At 43.4% G+C, this 15,568-nt stretch overlaps 1 protein-coding gene across 3 annotated transcripts in view; it reads left to right on the top strand.

Moving 5' to 3' along the window:
• LOC147259314 (transcription factor SOX-6-like) overlaps positions 1-15,568 on the top strand; it is a 115,126-nt gene that overhangs the window by 8,825 nt on the left and 90,733 nt on the right. For 2 of the 3 annotated variants that reach the window (XM_086209630.1, XM_086209628.1), the window contains exon 2: positions 9,977-10,049. The exons of the other annotated variant lie outside the window; for it this stretch is intronic. The gene's annotated coding sequence lies outside the window, so the exon portion shown is untranslated. The remainder of the gene's footprint in view (positions 1-9,976; positions 10,050-15,568) is intronic. 3 annotated transcript variants of the gene reach the window in all.

Raw genomic sequence — 15,568 nt, 5'->3', positions numbered from 1 at the left:
CGTGATCAGAGCACCGGCGTATTAAAAGCACGAGTTTGATGTGTCTTTAGGTTTTATGACCATGTTTTTCTAAGTTTTATGTCTCCTCCAAGATTTTTTCTTTCACATATTCAATAAATCATGTACAATTTGCCCACACAGACGAGTCCTCCCGCTCTTTTTTCTAAAACCTGGACAGTGCAAATTTCTCGGAACGCAACATAAACTTTTCAGGACTTTGGGATTATTTGACGTAACGTTCACTTGGCCAAACAAAGTGTCACGAAAGAATGACAAAAACAAGCCTGGTGTGATTGTACCGTGTCTCCGTGTTTACATTACTTTTATAGTCTGTGTCTTTCCTGCAACTTCCCATCAGCCTCCTCTGAAGCGGGTGGCCAACCTTCATTTTACCATTCATAGCGGTCTGGAGTAATGGGGCGTGGCAGCAAGGCTCGGTGTGCGAGGCCTCCCAAATGACCCTGTGGTGAAGAGGCAAGAGCTATGATAATGTGGTCCACCCCCCTGCTCTAAAGTCTAAATCCAATTGGTTGCCATCCAGCTTGTCTACGCAGGGCGTTGCCATGGTTTCTGGGCCGTAAAAGAAGTCTTTAATTGAGCCGTTGTCATTATGAGTTGGTGGTGAGTGTTTTGGCTTGGAGTGATAGAAGCAACAGTGGAGGAAAAAAAAAAGAGAAAGCAAGAGAATGAGGGAGTCTTCATATCAACTGTGGGGCTCAGAATAGAAATGTGCAGCTTGATGGACGGCTCTGGAGGCTTCATGGGATATCAGCTTTATCTCTTGTGTCATGAAGTTCCCAGGGCTTCACGTCGCCGGGGAAGGTATTCTTAAATGACATACGCCTGACACGCTCCTGGCTCATGCCCATTTGTGTATGGTATACTATGTACTGAACACACTGTTGGATTAGCAGATGTGTGCAGTGTGGTGTTGAGCAATGACGGGGTGTGCAGAGGAGTGGCACTGGCTCGGGTATCGAGCTGACTGGGCTCAGAACTCAGGTTTCCGCCACGTAATCCAACACACTTTAGATGGTGGGACGGACAGCAGCGCTTTGGCCCGCTGACATTTATGTCAGAACACACAAGAATACATGAGATGCATCTAATGCCAACGGAACTCTGTGTGTGTGTGTGTGTGTGTGTGTGTGTGTGTGTGTGTGTGTGTGTGTGTTCTTGCGAGGAGAATTACTTCATGGGACCCACCTGTTGTCGAATGTCTAACGTTAAACCTCATGCTTCGCTGGAGAAAAAAAAAAAAAAACAACAACCCTAAAACAACCAATCAGATTTGTACTGCATTCTTAGATGCAGTTAACTCGTCTTGGCTCGCAGCCGGTGTGTAACCAAATAAAATGGCCCTTTGCCACAGTCCCTCAGCTCGATAGTTCCCTGTTGGGCCTGCTGTTGGAGGGGGAAAATGCTGCCTCAGCAAGCTGTTTAGTCTCATTCTCAAGGAGCTTACTCCGTGTCTCCCTCTTTAATATGGGAAACATACGTAGGCTGCAGTGATGTCAATTGTTATTGCTGGAGGCCTGCTATAGGAAAAATCTCATTTGCCTTTGTAAAGTACTGTAGTGAAAAGGAGCTTATGTCATAAAGACGCCATTGTGGGGCCGGCTACATGTGTGTGCATGTCTTTAAGTGTCACTACTTTGACCCACACACTGTGGATTTCACGTGTGTTTTCCTCACATTTGTGGAGGTTTAATGGGACAATGTTTTGCGTGCCTGTTTGTTATGGTCCCTACAAAGCGTGTTAAGCAGTGGCTTTTTGTGAGGGGTACTTAAGAATGAGAGCTGCTATTGTGTATTACTGTCATAAACGATCACCTATTCTCACTTCTTGGTTCCTCTTTGATTTCGTGTGATCCTTGCGTAAGTCTGTGATAAAGTGCGAGACAATAACGGAAGGAGACGTTTTGTGTGTGTGCGTGTCGGCTTTGGGAGAGCAAAACATCAAATTAATTTCACCCAAATGCTTAAAGATGTGTGCTTTGAAGCTATAGTGAACAGTGTCACATAATGTATGTACATCTTTTACATTCAAGCCCTTGACGAATGTGTTATCATTTAAAAAAAAATAGTTTCATTGAATAAATCTCGCTCACACATTTCTCAGTTTCATGGTACTTGTAGTTTGCAGTATCGTCTCCAGCCCGTTCACACAACTCTAACGAGTCTATACATTGTTTTCCTCAACGTTCTGACATGATCTTGTTAGAAAAGGCTCGGGGTTTGTGAGCACGTTTTTAATGTACGTAAGCGTCGTGTGTATCCAAAACAGCATCAAACTTGCTATTATCATCCATTCCTCTGCTGCTCCCTCCACCTCCGTATATGGCAGGTTTTTTGTTTTTTTTTTCAATGTGGCTTCTTTCATTTGCGAGGTCATTGCGTTGTACAATTACTGTGGCCACCACGTCGATGTCTGCTGCAGAGGACAGTGTCGGCGTTGTTGTTTGTGCGACGTTCCCACACAACGTGTCTGCCTAGCCTGCACAGGGTGGCTACTTCATGTTAACCCTCTTCTATCTTGATTGCAGATCAGTGCTTTAATCTTGTGGCTGTTCTAGATTTTCTAAATGTGCTAAATTGATCAATTTTGTGATAGTGAAACTAATCATGGCGGCATGGTGGTGCAGTGGTCAGCACTGTGGCCTCACAGCAAGAAGGTTCCGGGTTTGAGCCCCAGCTGGAGCACGGGATCTTTCTGTGTGAGTCTGCATGTTCTCCCTGTTCTTGCGTGGGTTCTCTCTGGTGCTCCAGCTTCCTCCCACAGTCCAAAGACATCAAGAGGGGACCAGGTTAATCCAGACTCTAAACTGAACGTAGGCGTGGCTGGGAGAGCCAGCGGATTATAAAATGTACTTCTTGATTCATAAAGATAACATCTGTTTTCAAGGAATCCACTTCTACCTGTGGATTTGTTTCTGTAGCCGTGAATTTCTGTTGCATGTCATACCTTCTCTCTATTTCTGACCTTTAAATTAAAGCAAAAAAAACACAAAAAATGTAAAAACTGTCACATGTTAATTTACACGCTTCATCAAGTCCCCCTCCCGAGTGACCTTAAATTAGATTATTATGGGCGTTTGTGATTAAAGAAATAAGCGGAGAGGAAATACATAATGTGAATAACTGAAAAGTCGATGACTGAAAAATGCAACTTAGTGGATATCAGCCATGTAATCACTCTCTCAGACTGAATTTCACAGGCTTCAAGCAGCCAAGAATGTGTGCTGAACCCTTTCTCAGCAACAGACTGAGCAGCACAAATGTACTTAGATATGAAACTGTGGACAATTAAGTCTAGGGAGAAATGTAGATCCTGAGAAGACTACCCACGCGTCTAAAATATGAAATCTGCACATTCATTCTTTGGAAAAACACCACAGAGCAACGAGTACGAGCAGTTGACGGATGGAAGGTTTTAGTTGTGGCCGACAAGATAAACTGTATGTTTGATTTCTCTTATGAGAACAAATCGTAGACATATGTTGAAGTAGAAGATTGAAATAAATCAGTTAATATTTATTACTACCACTGTTTTTCTATTCATTTTTTTTTACCCGTCCTTGATGACCACCTCCTCCATCTGAGCAAGCCTCCCCTCACAATCGGCTTCTCTGTGTTTTACAGAGCAGCAGATTTGTGCGCTGTCCTCTAAATCATTTTCCTCTCTCGCAGATTGCTCCCTGCTGGAGTATTGGCCTGACAGCGTTTTTTTCTCTCTCTCTGCATCCCCAGTGGACTCATTTACATTTATGCATGCAGCAATTAATTACAGGCTGGCGCTGGCCTTGTAAATTAGAGGGAGCCGAGGTCGCCCTCATTAATTGCCCCTGACAGTTAAAGCCTTGTTTGGGTCGTGACAAGCTTGACTTCAGGCTGGGACAGTGGTAGCGTAGCAGTGGTTGGCTGAGCTTAATACATCTGATGCTCATTTACAGCAAATAGAGGATATGTATCATATATATGAGCTATTTTCTCGAATCTTTTTCATGGATAGAAACGTTTTTAGAACTTTTACGCAACTATAAATTGCAGAGAAGTTTTCTTTTGCCGCCTTCCACCAGAGCTTGTTTTGTCTTAATGCCTTCTGTGTGTTTTGAGGGTCTTTCATCCAAATACTTGTAGAGTGGTTTTTCTATAGACCCAGGAGTCAAGCAGGCAACTTCTCACGGTATCGGCCTTTTCAAGCGAAGATGCTCTAATTTTTTTCCAACTCCTTCTCTCACAAGGCCCTCCTTTCTTCTCTGTCATGCAGTGATGTGTTTGTGCATACCTCACTAGCTTGACAAAAGAAGGGAGAGATCCTATTCACTTCTGCCTTTGACATTCACCTCTTGTTTTTACAATCTTTCCAAGGCGTGCTGTTTGCACAGTGGAACGGGCTTTGTCTTCAAGAAGTTGGACAATGGTGAGCACCATAATGTAATCTCCTAAGGGTAGCGAGCCGAGGGGCGAGGTTCAGATGTATGTGCTGGCGCTTGCCCCTACCAACCCTCTCCTTACCTCCTGCCCTTTAGCAATATTTCACGTTAAGAGCAACTTGGGAGAGAATGCATGTTGTCACTTAAGCCTCTGTAATGTTCACCCAGGTCTTTTGTGAAGGAAACACAAAGGTTTTTCACTCATGCAAACATCCTCTCATTCCATTTGTTAAAAGGTGTGCTGAGTAGCAGTTTGCCCACCCACACACATATCTTCAGCTCCATCTCATTGCAATCAGCACAACCACAACTTTTAGTCACCTTAATCAAGAATTTCGGCAAACTAAGTCGCGCTACACATGGGAGACAGCAGACTAGTTGATCTGTTGCGTGACCGTTGGGCCATGTTTGTCTGTCCGAGGCTGGAAAATGGACGCTGTAGCAATGTTTGTGTTACCATAGATAGATGGATGGATAGATGGATCTTAGGCTCTCATAGAAAAAGCACTTTTGTACTAATCACATAATTATCACATCATGTACAACAAAGATGCAGGAACACTATCCTCTCGCTGTCTTATCTCCGCAGAATCCAGTGACTTTTAGCTAAGTAAGTTTTAGCTAGACATAACTAGCAACTGCTGACTAAACCCAAACGCCTCCATGTGGCTAATTAGTAACTTTTAGTAAAAATATAACTAGAGGAAAATTGTTTTTGTTAAAAAAAATCTGCCCTCCTTCTCACAGCTATATGAACATTTACCGCCTGAGAGGCAACAGATACGTTCGCGTAGATAACAAACCCTGACGCCGAACAGAAACTGTCATCTCAGCCACTTCTATTTGTTTGTTTTTTTAAAATTATCCTTACGAAAAGAACTCGCGCCACGAGAAGTAGCAAAGCTGCAGCCATTGCTATTATCTTTAAATAAAACCGGCAAAACCAAGAAACCTTCGGAGACGTTTGGTAGCCGGGCTGTCGTTCACACTTAAATGCAGCGATCTAATAGCTCTGTGGTCAAAAGAAGTAATTTGCCCTCAACCTGTGATGGAAAAACAGAAATAATGAGTGGCCCGAACGACATGGAGAGCGGTCCTCTCGGAGTCAACATTTTCGAGAAGCTCATCATTTATGGGTCAACTGAAGCTCATTCTGGTTTAATTGCCCATATGATTAGTTGGAAAGCGTCGTGCGTTTCCTGTGATGCAGACATGGAAGTGGCAGCACAGAGCCTCATGTGGTGCTAAGCTCATTCAGAGAGCTTCTGTCTCATAGAGTTCCATTGTTCTTACTCCAGTGTGTCTGCGTCTGCACAAGTGGCACTGACAGCTGCAACAAGACAACATTTGGGACTGTGCATATTTTGTTGCGTGAATGTGTTCATTCATTGTGCAGGTGCAGTCGTCACTCTGAATATAATGCAGTGTATCTCCCTGTTGTGCGCCATGCATGATCTGATATGGCTGCGTTGTTCCTCCGACGTCGTAATCAACCCCCTATCCCTTACCCTTACCCCCGAACCCGAGCGTGAACGTAGATGTTTGAACAACACCAACACGGCGAGATCAGATAAGCCGCTATCATTTGCATTGCTTGTTTTGATCTCTCATGCTCCAACGTCATGACAAAAGCGAGTTTCTGGCCTTTCATTTTGCTGCTCTGAGTTTCTTCTGCAGACAGGTGCTTTTTTTGCCGCTGGCTCAATGGTAGGGTAACATGTGCTATTTTACAGCTGTTGGACAGCGGGCCAAAAAGGTAGCTGTTATTTCCTGCAGTTGTCATGAGGAGCCAGGAATGGCTTTATAGCCTGGGTCGCCTATGTCCTCCGATTTGGATTCGGAAGATGTTAGAGAATGGCAGCAAGACAGGAAAACTTCTTTGTGAATCAAAATAGGGAACAAATCATGCAACATGAAGAAATGTGCAGACAGAGCAGGTTGCTTTGAGCTCTGCCTTGGATATTTGTTGTCCTCAACAATCAGCATTAATGCAGAACTTTACAGTGAGCGGCGGAGGGAGGGGGAGACATACATGACAGGACACATTCAGACAAGCCTAATGTTTTTTTTTTGTCTGGTTTTGTTTTGTTTTTGCTCTTACAGCCAGAGGAGGTGCAGGACCCTCCCATCTGTCAACGTTTTCTCCACATTTCAGTACCGAGATCAGTTTATAGCACAAAGTGTGCAGAGCGTGCATGAGGAGACCTTCAGAAACCACAAGTCATTTGATGGCGAATCCAACTTCTTTCACTCATCTGTTAACGTATATGTACGAGGGACAGAGTACGTATATCAGCATTTGAGTTGCCACATCAATGTAAGTCACCTGTAGGTCACTAGGAAGTGGGCTGGTGTGATCTTGACAAAACTTGTGCAAAAATGTAGTTTTTAATTGTTCTTGCGGATGTTATTTTGCTAAAACAGCGCCATGCACACCGATTTACAATCAGCTGCCTTCCAAGGGCAGAGTGGATGATATTTTCCTTCGAATTTAGTGAATGCTTTACAATTCATTCTTTCAGCAATCAGTAACTCAGTACCAGGTTTCACCTGCATCCAGATGACATTCCGTCTTTGTTCCTCTGCTGTAACAGTCCTTTATACGCAGAGTTGTTAGTTTCCAGCTAAGATTTAAAAGGAATTGGAATACTTCTCCTAATTCACTGTGCCCACGAAAGACACATTATTAAATGCTCTTTTCAAACATAAAGCAGCGACGTCAGCATTTAGTTTTTTTCGGAGTATTTCTTTTGATGCACAGAACGTTTCCAGCGATGTCACCTGCTCTTTGTTCCGTCAACAAGTCGTGTTATCCCTGTATGAACGGTTGCTGCAGCTCACATAGGGTTAATGAGCACATGCAGGTGCTCGAAAATGTACAGAAATCTTTATTCATGAGCGCCGCTGCCACACCCTCCGAGAGGGACTGACAGTAACTGACAGAACAGCTTAAGATCGCGTCCCCCCCCCCCCCCCCCCCGCAGCACACTTAAGTGTCGCTTTATCAAATGGGCTCCACATTAGTGCGCTTTCTTCATTCTTATATGTGTTGTATTTGTGCATGAATATACTGTATATGTTTTGATTCCTTTTTTCAAATGTATTTGTCTTATCAGGCGTGAGAGGAACCTGGCAAAGATGGCAACAGTTAAAGCTGAAACATTACGTTACAGATGACAAAACGGCAAACAAAAGCAGAATAGTTCTTGTTTACTGTATGTAGATGTCAGTGGGCTGTTTTTGTTGGTGGTGTTGTCGTTTTTTTGTCGGTCTGAATGTGTGCCGTTGCTGAATACGTGTGTGAGAATCTCAACAACTCTCCTCTGCTGGGCGGCCAGATGTCTCTGTGATTACCCAGCATCCTCCAGGTGTCAGGGCTGCCATCTGCAGATGAGTGGCAGGGCGTGTGGAGCCGAGGAATGGAGGGAAGAGAGGGGGTTTAAAAAGGAGAGGAGAGAATAACCGGTTCTACAGACATCTGGAACGTGTTTAGACGGGTCAGCAAGAGCTGCAGAGTGTGAACGGCGTTCAGGGGATTCCAACTCCAAGTCACTCGATTAAAAGAGGTGGCTTTTTAGTCTCTACTTCAGCCAGGCATAACTGCTCCGTGGCCTTAAAAAAAACAAAAAAAACCCAAGATGTGTGTTCTTACTGAATGCTATGTGTTTTTGCCGACTATTTGTTATCATTATTATTATCACAAGAACTTCTCAGTGCGCAAGCCTTTGAGTTGTTCTGGTCAGAATTGCCCTTAATTGTGCCCTGAGAGAAAAATGCATCCAAAAGAGAAATAATTTGGTTGATTAAAGACATGAATAAAAGATCATACATTCCCAGTGTTTTCTTTTTTCTTCATTGTTCTCAATTAGCCTCAAATTGTGGAATCAAAGGCGTGTTAGTATTGCGCTCTTTGTAAAATTTAGATGCTGTGTTAAGGCACTGTCATGATGCATAATGTAAGAGAAACGCTGCCGTGGTGGGTTTTGTTGCTTGAGCATAGCTTCTTTCTTTAAGTCTTTCCGTACCAGTTCACTTCTTCTTCTTTTTCCCCCTTAATTAGCAGCCTCTCTCTCTTGATTAAGACTGCCTCCCATCCTCTCTCAATTTGGGGCCCTCTCAGCGAGGTCCCGCTCGGAACGCGGCACCATCAAAGCCCTCCGTCGGCAGTTTGACCTCTTTGATGTTATTATTTATTTTCTATGACCTCGGGTTTAGCAAATGCCTCAATCGAGTGTGTTCTTCTGTGCGTGTGAGACAATAACAAGGCTGACCCCGGGTTGGCTCTCACAGTCGGAGTGGTCTGCTTGAGCGAGGCAGCCCAGGAATGGTGAGGTGTCCCTCTGATACGGCAGATTGTCTTATCTTGATCTTATTGTGAAGAAAATATCAGGCATCACTAAGACATATTGATTCACGGATGTTTTTCTACTTCAAAGCTTCGTGCAATTATATCACTGTTTGTCATTTGTTCAGCTTTGTGTAGCTGTGTGAGCGTGTGTGTGTGTGTGCGTTTGTGTGTGTGTGCTGTTTGTGCAGTGAAATTGCTGTATGAGAAACACTGATTCTCTGTTAGGCCAGGTGGGATTAGACACAGGCTCCCTGTTCGGTCTTAAATATTCAGGAGGGTCAACCATGTACCCGCCGGGCTCCAGCACACTTTCCAGTTCATTCAGGACATTGTCTTTGTCAGGATGTAAACTGCCCAATTAATGTAAAGAAACTTGTTGTTTTATTTTTCTCCTGATTCAACACACGTTCCTTGAGTAACGGACGAGTCAAAAACATGGAAAATAGAAATACGCACCCCATTCGGTGGAGGAGGGCGGAGGTCGTGCTCACTGGCGTGTTTGTTTGTTAGCAGGATACCTCAAAAAAGATGAAATTCAGTGAAAAGATTACAAAAAGTGGCTACATTTTGGAGGTAATCTGGATTTAAAATAGAGATCCAGAACCTTGAAGACTGTTCCAGTCCACTGGTTGGACATATTAGTGGTATTTCTGCACCCGCCATTGACAAATTAGGGTGTAATTCTTGAGTCCTTGTGAAATAATTTTCCGTATAACTGTTGATGACTGAGGATGAAATGGGTTGATGAAATTATTAGAAGGATAAGTGCTGATCGCTCAGAGATGTAATGGATCCTCTTCTGTGTGAGATTACAGTTTTAGGAGCAGATTTTCACGACACTCTGTTCATTATCTGTCACAGCCTCCCTGGCAGCAGCATGGCCCCTTTGAATGCTTTCCCATGTTATTCTCATAGCAATGAAACGTTACAATTGATAAATGAAATGATACACTCCTATTCATTCCCAGCTTTAGGGGCTATTGAGAGTAAAATGTATTATTGCTTATTAAAACGTAGTGAGATGAAAGGAGGACATGAAAATGACAAAGACACTAGAGTGGCTCCAAAGTTATCCATCCCTGAATTCACCCCCTTTTTTTTTCCTTTTTTTTTTTTTTTTTCCTGTGCTGGCGCTGCAAACCCTGATGAAAAAAATCTGATTCTATTTTTCTTTCTTTTCTTTGTTTTTCAGGTGACGTTCATGAATTTTACAGTCAACCACAAGTGACAAGAGGGTGTTGGAGTTGTTGAAGTCTCTTATTTGTGTGAGTTCTCTTTCTCGATGAAGGCAAATGTTTATTTCCTCGTAGCGTAACATCATTGTGTGTGTGTGTGTGTGTGGAACTGCTGGATTGTGGTCCACCAGAAGGCAGATAATAAGCTTTCCTGGAGGGTGCATCATTGTTTCTTCAGAGCTGATAAAAGCATCTCTTGCTGGAGTTGAATTCCTCACGTTTCGCGCCATGAGCTGCAGCGCAGCACACAGATATCAGTGTGTCCGTCCGTGTGTTAGCAAAGCTGTCCCGCTACCTCTCGCCTCCATCGGCACACACAGAACACTTTTGATTTGTTTCACAGCAAATGCAGACCTCCACTCTGGTTAGTATTCAGCCTCAATAGCTGCTTTCACTTGGGTGAAGAAAGGGGTCTTTTAAAGAAGCTCACAGGCATCACTCCAGGAACCTTTCAGCGCCGGGACCTACAGTATACCTTTTAATGGACTTTCTCTCTGTGAGCAATAAAGATTATATCTGGAGTCAAATAGTGCTGTAGGTAACACTAGCCCAAATTAAACTGGTGAGGTCGCAGTGGCCAGTCTTGATAGTTTCAGCAGAGGCAGGAGACATGAAATGTACAGATGGGAGAGGTTGGAGAAAAGAGTGATCGGGCCATATGGCTAATCCTCCTGTTTAAGAATATTTATTAAGGCTCTCTTTAGTGGCTCTTGAGCCGTGTCACTGCCAGGTCAACAAGTGGCCCGTTTGATTCTCACTGGCAACTCGCTGGCCTGCTGGCTGGAGAGACTAGCTCCAGTGTTTAGTTGTGGGTGATAATCTCTGTCCTGCTGGCTGCAGCTCAGTTTCAAAGACATGATTTATAGTTGGAGTAAATTGTCTTGTACCACAAACTCGAGCAGCGATTCCCAAACCAGAGCACACTGAGGGGCAAAATATAAATCTGACTCATAAAGACAGTATGAAGTGTTTTGTTTAGTTACGGTTCACATTACACTTTTGGTTATTTCAATATCTTACGTTACCATAATAATTTATGACGCATATCATAATTTTGTTATTTTGTTACTACAGGGGTTGGTAGGAACACTTTTCACGCCACCATGGCTGCGTGTAATTTTGGTTCCGAGATGCCATCGTTTACTAGAGACTGTTGTGGATGACACATCATTGGAGGAACGTGTTTGGGCACAAGGTTACTTCGAGGCTGTAGCCAGAAATTCACCTTCACACACACGCGCACACACACACACACACACACACACACACGTTTTCTCCACTTTTTAAATTTTATTAAAAGATTTTATTTCTCTTTTTTTCTGTCTTCTGTCCCCTTTTGTTCAAGCTTAGGTAATAAACCTCTTTGATTACATTAAGGGACCAACGCCACGCCTCAGTTAGGCTCAGGAAAACGTTACGGTTTGGGTGAAAATAGAAGCCTTCACAATGTTCAGCACGTCTTACAAAAGCTCTCCGGTTGAAAGATTTTGAGGGAAACTTCTCACTTGTGCCGTGTTTGGAAAATAAAATGGGTGGGAAGGTAACAGGAGAAATTGGGTGTCTAGTGTCTTTCCATGTTGGTGTTGATTTAAGCGTTTTCAAGATTAACTGCTTGCCGATTGACACCCACAGCCAGAGACGCTAAAAAAGCAGCCCTGTACATATGATGGTATAGTTGCAGCTGTTTTTTTCTTCCTTGAAAAATAATTCTATTGTTTTCTGTTTTACTTGTGAATCACTGAATATAGTCAGTATCATTATTCTACAAGTTATTTACATGACGCACAAGAAGGAGGAATCCCTCTGCTTTCATTTGGCCCAGCCTGTGACCAGAGGCTGCCCATAGCTTCATTTTGAGGGGCCACGGTCCAAATAAACGAGGATCAGCAACTAAATGAAACGCTTGAAGAAGTTTCAACTGTAACGAAAACTTTTCTGTAATTTAAAAAAGTCTTCCAGGATTTTTTTTCTCAGCTTAACTACGCAGCGTCTGAAGACAGGTATTGTGTCATAATCGGGGACGACGGAACAGTTAAGCTCACTTTTAATTCCATCAAATGTTCTTAATTTCATCAGTTAATCTGGAAAACTAGAAATCACATTATTGTGCCCTTTAACATGCAAATCTAATTACATGTCGGTAAGATGGCAAGTGGACCTTCCTAACAAAATTACAGGCTTTAAAGGGTACCTATCCTGTCGTGACAGCAACGATTTATGGCGTCTTTGTTTTAAAGGACTGGAGGGAAGTGGATGTGGTGTGTTAGAGGATTTCAAAGCTTTGATTTACTGTATCAGTGGCCTCAGAACAGCTGGGATCATCAGACAATTCACAAAATCCTACATGCGTTTTGGCGTTTCTACCTTTAAAGATAGATCCAAATCATATAGCAAATATGTAGAGTGCTGGCTCAGAATGCTAACGTTAGTTCGCTCTTTATTTTGACTATTTCTTCTGAGATCTATATGCTGGGGCCTGTAAAGGATTTCCAGTAGCAGTGAGAGACTTCAGCTACTTCATGGATCATGGCAGGTCTATTTGCAGAGCTCTGTTATTACACACTGTTACTGTAATGGCAGTCATTTGCAAAGAGTTTAAAAAAAAAAAGTGACCCGACAGCGAGAAGCTGCTGGGCTGATTTGTGGTAAACTAATGAGCTAATGGCCTAATGAAGCCGCTGAGGTTACCTGTTTGGCCGCCCTAAAACAATATCCCTCTCTGCTCTGTGCCTTTTTACTTCAGCTTTGTACGTGAACTTCACTGCATTACAGAATAATCAGTGCTGCTAATGGGCAGCATCTAAGAGAATTTAGCCTACTTTCTGTCTTAACAGTGAGCTATTATGTCCTCTTGAGCTTGGACATTTAGTTAATTGATCTGATTTGCCCACGCATATGAAATGCAGAGTGGACAGAACGCCTCGCAAGTTTGAGTCAAGGAAATTACCCAGCGATGGGAAAAGGGAGCTGAACTGCAGCGATCTGCTATGGCCATGCATCAAGTCAGCACATCGGTTCATGCATGCCAGCTCGCCGGCACATATGTGACACGTACATAGGTTTGTGTGTTCTGGATTTAGTTGTTTATCAGGCCGCGTCTGTATCAATTTATTTGTGTTTGTGCTTGCATGCATGTTTGTGTTTTGCACACTCATGCCTCATCAACATCCCGTCTGAGGCCCATCTGGTTTGCTTTGAAGGGGCTCATGGAGCTGCAGCAGCCGGAGCTCTAAGGCTGGGGCGGGCCAGCGGCGGTTCCCCCCTACTTAAACATAAATCCACGGTGCGAGGCCCGCTGCCAGTAACAGTATAGACCGACCCTCGTGGCTACTTCCCAAACCACCCAAGCTCATACCCCACTTTCTCTCTTCTATTGCCCTTGAAATAGGGCCTGTTCTAAATATTATCTCCCCCTGTGCTTTACCCCTCTGTTTATCCCAAAGTCGGCAGAGAGAAGAAAGGAGCCGTAGGGCTGAGTCACTTTTTCCCCTCTCTCCTCCTTTCTCCAAAACCGCAGGCAGCGGCAGCGGCTTCCTGGAGATGAGCGCTTTTGTCTGTTGTGTGACCACTGTGGCTTTAGGCAGATCCTCCTCTGATGAGGTAATGCAGAGACTCGATGAAGAGGCAGAGTGAGAAAGGAGGGAGATGAGGGAGGTGAGCTGCCTGAGGACAGATCAGTGCTTTCACCTTTCTGGTGACAGACTTTTCTCTGGGGATGCGTGCTCTTTTCCAGTGAGCTCCACATGCAGCACACCTCCTTAGAGGAAGCTGTGACCAGTTAGCAAGTGGTTGTTGTTGGTCTCCCCAGGAGCATCTGCAGGTTGTGTTTGGGCTCACTGTCGAATGAGGCGAAATCAATGCTTCTTTTCTTTCTCTTGGATTTTCACACATTGTGTTGTTCCTCACCTGTGAGGTAAATCACAAGTTTCGTCACATCCCCGCCTGCAGTCTCCCAGCTGACCAGCTGATGACTTCTGATCCTCTAAATTTGCTGTGATGTATTTTGTTTGACACTGAGGTCTGCAGTTGGCTGAGTTAGGAGCAAATTCCAAATGCAGTACTCATAGGCTGTAAACAAGCTTCTTAGTACATATTGTTCACAAATCAGCATTGAATACAATTGCAGGAAGGGAGACTGTCCTTGTTGTGGTTTGTCCCGATGGTTCATCAAGGAGCCTGGATAAAATCGTCAAAAGTTGCACGCAAATTGGCGGGATATCTCTCAAAGTCACTTACAGTGATTCTCTTACAATACGACAGAAAGAAAGATAAATATATTTCTTCACGTGTGTATTTGGTAAATCCTCACGCAAATACTTGTTTCTTGTAATATCTGGTGAGCGAGGAGAAGCTCTGATGTATCTATTTATATATGTGAAATCAACAGCAGACACCCGTTAGTCAACACTCAAAGACATCGGATCAACGACTTAAACACCCTCACAGTGTTTTTGCTTAAGTGTAACATACTTATGCAAATACGTGCCTGCCGTCTTCAGTTCTGGTGCCTTGGAAAAAGCTCTTATTCACCTCGGGGTAAGTGAGAGTTGGCAGTGGAAGTAGCTGTTGTATGCAGGGAACTGAAGAGAACTACTGGAGAAAAAGAAACATATTTCTTAAGATACTGTTATTGCAGCAGTAGTTTTTATTATCGGTGATGAGTTATCCTCCTTTAATGAAAAATTGACTAATATCAGTTTTGTTTTTTGGTTTTTTAGCACTGAGGAGTTTGGACTTTTATTTTGCAGAAGAATATAGTCCTACATATATCATATTGTTTAAAAAAAAAAAAAGTACATCCATCACCAAAGAAATAATCTTTGAATTGCAAACAAGTTGTTGCAAAAAAGAGCGTTATTGCAACACTTATATTTAACATTATTCTTGAATTATTTATGTGAAACTGAATCATACTTTTCATTATTCATTTCATAAGTTTCATCATAAAAGAAGCAAACAAATGGAAAAGGTTTTACGTGATACTGACGAAGGTTTCCGTTCATCTTTCATAACTGGCAATATTGCTGGAAATCAGAACTGTGTGTATCTGCCTGTGTTAGCACACACACACACACACACACACACACAGTGAATCTGAATGCAGCTACACTTTATGTGTGTGTTTTTTTCATATTCATGGCAACTGCGATCTTCTCAGACTTCTTCTCCTGATGAATTCCACCAGACTCGCTGACACTTGGGATAATTGCTTCCTGTTTTAACTGTCATGGGTCATGGAGGTCAAAGGTCAGGGTCAATCTCAGCTGTTGTGCTCGGGGCTGCAGGGACACCACCTGGTCCTTAGATAATGGCGATCCAGCATATTATCTCTCTTCAAACATTGTACCCTGTTACCTCCAAACAATCTTCAGCATGCGCCAGCAAAAACAACAAAAAGAAGGAGTTATTTCCATCGGTTTGTCTTCCCTCAACACTTCATTTTAAAAACACCGGGGACGGCTGTGGCTCAGCACGTAGACCTGGTTGTCCACTAATCTCTGTGTTGGCGGTCGGATCTCGGCTCGTTTGAGTGAGACACCAAACGCTGC

This window comes from Aulostomus chinensis, chromosome 7 (genome assembly GCF_037954235.1).
Source record: "Aulostomus chinensis isolate RoL2024-O1b breed Wild chromosome 7, RoL_Achi_v1.0, whole genome shotgun sequence".
Lineage (NCBI taxonomy): Eukaryota > Metazoa > Chordata > Actinopteri > Syngnathiformes > Aulostomidae > Aulostomus > Aulostomus chinensis.
Note: the sequence above shows the minus strand (reverse complement) of the source record. Positions and strands in the feature narration are given on the sequence as shown.